The sequence below is a fragment of the Gossypium raimondii genome, chromosome 8 (assembly GCF_025698545.1).
Source record: "Gossypium raimondii isolate GPD5lz chromosome 8, ASM2569854v1, whole genome shotgun sequence".
In the NCBI taxonomy this organism is placed as follows: Eukaryota; Viridiplantae; Streptophyta; class Magnoliopsida; order Malvales; family Malvaceae; genus Gossypium; species Gossypium raimondii.
The window spans coordinates 21,430,448-21,438,037 of record NC_068572.1 but is presented as its reverse complement, the minus strand read 5'-3'; the positions used below and the strand labels follow the sequence as shown (position 1 = coordinate 21,438,037).

Sequence of the window (7,590 nt, the reverse complement as noted above, 5' to 3'; positions counted from 1 at the left end):
CATTACATACTGCAAAAATCGTACACCCAACGCCCCAGCTCTCGGTTCTTTATTTATTTAAACTCAGACTTTTACTTATATCAAAGTGTACGAGTCACGGATACATAGTCTGTCATCCACTCAGGACTTAGGTATGCCACACTATAAACGTCAGAAATAAATAAATCCATAAATAGATTCAAGATCTATTCTTCTTGGGTCCAATTTGATGTACTATCAGTCCATTTGTAACATCCCATGACTGGGTCCAAAAGTTTTGGCCTCATAAGTGAGGGTTCACCAGTACTTTAGTAAACTAGGAGTTTGCTAGTATTTCTACAAACTGGGGATTCGCCAAAGGAGTATTGTTAAGGAGTTTGCCAGTGTTCAACATTGCAGTATATAAAAAAAGATGTGGTAAGAAGTTCGCCAGATTCATTGAAAGTCATGTTCGCTAATCTATTTGGTGACCTGGTATTCACCAATTAAGTTACGAACTGGGGGTTGGCCAATTAAGTTGCAAACTAGGGTTCGCCAGTCAATTTCAAGTTAGACTCAAATTAGGAAATAAAGATATAATGTATCTAAGAATACTTTTCGTGCAAGTAACACCTTTCTTAAGTCAAGTAGGGTATCCTAAGATTTCCAGGACACTTAGGCTTATAAAAACGACCCTTATTCCATGAAAATTATCTCATCGATATTCTATTGTCAAGTCTCTATTCTTAATCAAGTTCGCAACAACCAAGGTAAGTCTCTATCCTGTTAGGGTTGATCGTCTAGAAAGCTAGGTTCACTTACATGTGTGAATTTTGTAAAGATTTGTCTAATTAAGTAATTTGTGTGTTTGTGTGTACTGTGAACTAGCCGGACCATCTACCAGCAATGATAAAGGCAAAGCTAAACTTGTTTAAATTCTCAAGCTCTTTCGGTGAGTGGTTAAGAATTGCTATGTGTGTGCAAATTGTTATGCTTTTCTGAAACTTAAAGTTTTCAAACTAAGCTTCAAGAATAGAGCTTTTTTAAACACTCTATTTTAAATTCTGATACTCTATTTTCAAAATATCTTTTCAAGCCATGTTTTTAAAGTTATGGTTTAAAAGTGAAGTTTTACACATGCTTTTATGTGAGCCTATGTTTCAAGATATATTTTTAAGATACGATTTTATAAAATTTTTTTTACAAACTTAGATACGAGTTCTCTGAACAGGTGTTTTTCAAGCAAACTCTCTATCCGAGCTCTATGTGATAAGTTTCTGTGCAAGACTTAAGTTGGATATATTGGTATACCAAAGGATTATGAGTACTCGCCACAAGTTTTTTGTGATTTTGGGCATTAAGGCCCTAGGACATGTAGAGAAATAAGGGAAGGTTGAGATGTTCTCCATTCAACGAGACATGTTGGTGTATAGGAGAAGCAATGCACTTATGGGACATGTTAATGACTTTTTGATTCATTCTGAGGTGTTATAAGGAGATTCAAATATCCAACAGATTCCGATAATATAAGTGTGGGCAAGAACATATTTTATGTTCATCAGCCCTTCTAATAAGACAAGTGTGTGTGGGTATGTTTCATGCTATTTCAATATATGTTTTCAAACAAGTACAAGCTAATTTTTTAAGTATGATTTTCAGTAAGTATATGCGAAATTGTTTTCAAACTTATATGTTTTTGAAAAGCAGGATCTGTGAACTTGGTCTCGCACCTTCGCCACGACCCAACACACGATAATATTTTTATACTAAGTCTAATTTCTATTTTTAAACTCTGTATTTTAAAGCATATGTTATGATTCTTGATTATTCACTAAGTTCTCAATGAACTCACCCACTCCTCTCTTACTTCGCAGGTAAGTAGGTCGCGGATGGCAAGAGGCAAGGCAAATGGTTTGAGTGAGCCTAACTCTGAATAGATATTAGCGAACCTGGGGAAGAAGTGATGGGATTTTATTTATGTAGTTTTTACTTGGATTAGATTCGTTTGATTATTGCTACAATTATTAAATTTAAATTCTCTAAGTTTATATTGCCTTTTCGAACCATGTCTTAAAATCTTTAATTATCTTTATATTATAAATAAAGTTGATTTTTTTTCATGCATAAGTGTTATGTTGTATTACCTTAACTTTTATCAAAATATAATAGTCAAATTTATAGCTAAATATTGTTTTCTGCGACCCCTGTAAGTTTACAACTCTAAAAAATTACATGCGTACCCTTGTTAACGATACCTTTACTAAGCGAATCCAGGTAAATTGAGCGAACCCATGTGTTTATGCGAACCCTACTATAGTAAGATAACATATGCATGTACAAATCCTTTTGTTGCAAAGTTCGTGCATTTAGCCAACCTATAATGAATGTTAGCATGCAAACCTATATTATTGTATACAAACCTAGGTTGATGTGCGAACTCATAATTTATGTGTGATGTGAACTCATGTTGAATGCTACTATGTGAACCTGTGATTAAGTGATGTTTTTGAATCCTTAAGATGTTGTAGATTGACATGCGAACACTTTCTCTATTTGTTTTATAAGCTCGCATGTTTTACATTATATACATGATGTTATGACATTTCGCTACAATGTGTGAAACTTAGTACCACTTCCATATTGTGGATCTGTGGTGTGTTAGAAGTTAGGTTGGGAGTTAACGGTGAGTCATTTTGGTGGCTAATGTGGCATGCTGAATTCTAGTCGAACTTACTCGATCGCATTTGGGGTGTTACACCAGTCACCTACATTTATGTCTCTATCTTCTAAGAGTCATCCGCTGTGATGCCCAAGACAAAGAATCTCCCCAATTGGACTTGATAGACGATATATTAGTCTTTCAATCAATTTTCTCATTTCCGATTAAACTAATGACATGTTTAGGTTTGTCTACTAATACAAGTTGTCTTTCCGTATTACAATCCGACCATATAATACCACTTAGTATTACTTTAAACATTAGACAACCAATGAGCAACATTTGATTCCATTTTGCTTTACGTACAAAAACCATGTGAAGATAATATACAAAGTATTAATGTAATTCATGTAATTCATGAATAGTTTTATTAACCAATTTATTTGGAAATTTACAAGTGTGTTTAGACGAAAATACTACACTTAGGGCACCAGATCCAACACTTACCATTACACCCAAACACTTGTAGGTAACGAAAGAATTTTTACTTAGAACTTTTTCACTTGGGTAAAAATGCCTAAAAATAAATGAGGACTTTAGAACCATTACAAGCCCTAAGAAGCTTCCAAAACACGCTTTGAAAACACCCAATAAGTATCGAACACCTGGCACAACCAAACAACGCAATGTTAGGTAATGATTAGCAACACTTCCCTATAATGTGTTGTAACCAAAAAACATAAATGTGGGTATGCTCATGTGCGGAAAGTAGAACAATACAGGCCACGTGCATTCCTCATATGCAAACACTTGATGATTCAAATTTCAAAAATCACATATCAACCCTTCGGAGCAAAGGTCAAATGGAAACGTCTAAAAAAAGGTCACTTTATAACCTCCTTCTCGATTGAAGGGATAATTGTTATACCCCTACACTGCGAATACACCTATTGGGCTCCCACTCCTCGGAACCAATCTTAGGAACCATCCTTCATGGTGGTCCTCTCAAAACAACTCATCATAATCACTTCGCAAAAAATCCTCTCGGAACAACTACTCAAACACAAAACCATGTGAATGCCCACTCTATAGCTGTCATTTATGATGCCAATTACCACGTCCTATTTGAAGTGATTGACATTGTGTCTAGTAGCCACCCTAGTTGTCCTACTTAAGCTTGAATTTGTAGAGTAGTTGATTAACTTGCCCCATAGCCTCCTATTAGATTATTACATTTGGCACCTTGGGATAGAAACTCATATTATATAAATCTTTAGCTCTCATACACAAGGGTTTCTCTGTGTGTGTGTCTGTGTGTGTGCCCTTCTCCCTTAACTCTTCGACTAATCAAATCTCCGTCTCAGACCACCCTACATGGTAACTCTCCGCCTCGCATTAAGTTAGGTGAACCTTAATACACCACTGTCTTCTACCATTGTCTGATCATTCATCAACACTATCTAAAAAATCAAAGACTTGTTCTTCACCTAATCAAACACTAGCCACCTTCGATAACTCTCATCATCGTCTTCTCGAGCAAAAGAAACTCACCGAACATTTTCCCTTATTCTTCTTGTTCTCTTCTTCCTTTTGTTCTATCACTACATCAAACAATAGTGCATCATAAGTTCTGGTTTGGACATCATGTATCAATACCAACTACCTATCTCTTTGCCTTCGCACACAGTCTTCCTGCTCAAGCCCCGTTGACATCCCACGCGACTTAGCCCAGGTTTCCATCAAAGTTAGCCTCACTTACACCCCCAAAGTTTCAAAGTGCTTAACAACCAACATAATGGTAAGCAAAAGCCATTATGGTTGAGGTTATCAGTAATTCTTTATATATGATCCATAGGCTTGATGAAATTCGTGGTGGGAACTATTATTGATGATCATGGACTAAACAATTGTGGTTTAGTTGGATTATTTTTGTTTATGGTGTTCTTTCTTCTTCTTATTATTATTACTTTATAAGGGAGATTATTTCTACTTTTTTTTTTGTAGGAGATGTATGTAATGTAATAATATATTTGTGCCATAAATATTTTAGCATAAAATGGGAGAAATCCATGAATTAATTTTCTATTCTGTTTTTAAATTTATTTTAATTATTTATTTAGAAAATTAATTTATTAATGTTATCAATTAATGTAAAATTACATTTTAAAAATTTAAAATTATTTTATAAGTTTTTTTAGTTTTTAGCACGAGACCAAATTGTCATAATGTTTAAACATTTAGAGCTAATTTTTTAAAATTATGATCAAATTGACATAATGCATAAATCTTGAGGGTTAAATTTGTTATTATTTCAATTTTAAATTTGATACATTATCTTTCTATTAGTCATTTACAAAAATTGGACCAAAAAGATAAAGTCGAATATAGTTAAGTGACGATTTTGTAACTGTTTATAATTGGAAGACAAAGAAAAACTTACTAATAATTGGGTAACTACTAATATAGTTTAGTTTTTTTTTTTCAAAATTTTAAGCATTACAAGCTAACTATATAATATCAAATGGTCAAATTTTATTCAAAATAATAATAACTTTAGAAAAGTGTTGAAAACAAGGCATGCTTTATTCGCCCGCAACATGTCTCGTGAATCAATCGGAGTGTTAGCTTCAAACTTATTATTTTGTTAATATTCAAAGCATAATGATTTATTTGACCTTCCTTTATTAAAAAAATATATTTTAATTCTTCATATAATTTTTAACAATTTTAGTTTTTAAATTTGTGTTTTTGTCGAATAACTCAAAATTAATGAAAACTTTAACATTTTTTAACTTTTTGACTTTGCATACACGTGAATGACATGTCAAGATTTAATTAGTTTTTAAAATTCAATAAGAGATTATAAAACTATTTTAAAAAATAAAAATATTTTAGTATGCAAGTTAAAGGGTTAAAAGAGAAAAAATTTAAATGGAGGATTGAAATAACGGTTTTATAAAATTGGAGGGTAGAAAAGTCATTATTCCATTTTTAAACTGTGATATTGGAAAAAAATCACGTAAAGAATTGGGTAATCCTCATCTTTTACTGAAATGATAATAATCCTCAAATAATATTGATAATAAGAAAATCTCTCTACAAAATAAAAAAATTTAAAACATAAAAAAGAAAATAAATTATTCTACAAATTTTCTTTTGTTCAATGAAATTATTCTACAGCATTGCGGTTATTATAACCATAATAAGATAAATACCATCTAACGAATTTGTTCAACCCGGTTTGCAAATCGGTTATAGGCTCAAATCCCAACTCTTTTCCGGCCAAACTGATATTGGCATGAGTGAATGGAACGTCGCCGTTCCCAGGCATATCTACAATATTCCTTTTTGCTTTCAGCTTCAAATGTCTCTCCAAAATATTCTCCAACTCAGGCACCCTAACCGGCGACGTATTGCCCAAATTAAAAATCCTATACGGGGCAGGTCCTCTTTTCTTGCCACCCGACCCGGTGCTTGTCCCTGATGTATCTAACGATCCCAAGCAACCTTTCACGATATCGTCGATGTAGGTAAAATCTCGAGCCAATTCCCCCCGATTCTTTCCCCGAAATATCGTAATCGGTTTACCTTGTAAAATATTTCTCGTAAACGAAAAATACGCCATATCCGGTCTTCCCCAAGGACCGTACACCGTGAAAAATCGTAACCCTGTAATTGACAGGCCGTAGATATGGTTGTAAGTGAGTAATTTCTTCACCTGCCTTTTTTGTGGCCGCGTATAAACTTGCCGGCTGGTCGGTCCGGTCGGCTTCAGAGAAAGGGATTTTTTCGTTTAAACCATAAACCGAACTGGAGGAGGCCCAGACAACCGCCGGCTGGGGATTAGCCGACTTGCAAGCTTCGAGAAGCGTAACGAGGCCGGCTATGTTGCTTTGAGCGTAAGAGTTAGGGTTTTCCATGGCGTACCTGACTCATGCTTGAGCCGCCAAATGCATCACATGAGTAAAAGCCACGGTGTCGAAAAGCTTAGCCAGTAGTTTGGCGTCTTTCAAATCACCTTCAACGACGAAAATGCGGTGGCTGTTAAGCAGCGAGTTCCTAGCTTTTTTCAACGAAGGATCGTAATAGTTATTTGAAGTTGTCAAGCCCCACGACTCCGTCTCCGCGTTTTTTGAGGGCAAGGGAAAAGTGTGAGCCAACGAAACCAGCCGCTCCAGTTACCAAAACGGACATACCACCGGAACGATGGATATGACCGGGGTTACGAACTTGGTTCTCCCATTGTATGGCACCGCAAGAAGAAGTGAAATAGCGGCTACGGGATTCAACGAAACTTTGAAAGCTCAAGTACGACGCTGTGAATGCGATCAGTAACAGAGCCCAGAAGAACATGGTGCTAGTTGAAGCGAAGCAACGATGGAAGTGGCGGTTCATGTTGTGGGATCTGTCGATCTTGAACTTGGCTGGCGTCGACGGAAACTCCCCATCCTCATCAAAGGACGGTGTTAACATACTATTCCGGATTTCTAGTTTTCTTCCTTGGTCCAAGAAAGAAATAATTGGGAAGGGATATTAAAAAGAAACAGTTTAATTTTTTTTATGAAATTAAATTTGTGAAAAAGGAAGTAACAGATGCAGGCAAAAAAGGAGGCGTGTTTTAATTTTCCTTTTTACTGCACCTGCCAATAGAGGGAAGATGAGGAAGGGTTAATGTAAAGAAGCGACAAGGATGACTAGATTGACTTGAATTAGATTTGTGTAGCTCTTCCAATTACAGATTTTGATGGTTCATGACTCCATTTATCTGGATTACATCCAATCATTAGTTTTATTATTGCTTAAATACACTATTTATACTTAAATTTCTTTCAAATTACCATAATAATAATAAATTTAATTATAATTATAATTACGTTTTATTTTATTTAATCTTAAGGTTTAAAAAATCAAATAAAATTTTATAAATCGAAGAAAACATATATTATAAAAAATTTAAAAACCTTCCACATGGC

The 7,590-nt window shown here is 34.7% G+C and overlaps 1 pseudogene; it reads right to left on the bottom strand.

The window, feature by feature from the left end:
- Positions 1-5,652: 5,652 nt before the first annotated feature.
- LOC105791003 (UDP-glucuronate 4-epimerase 1-like) lies at positions 5,653-7,336 on the bottom strand (annotated as a pseudogene).
- Positions 7,337-7,590: the final 254 nt, after the last annotated feature.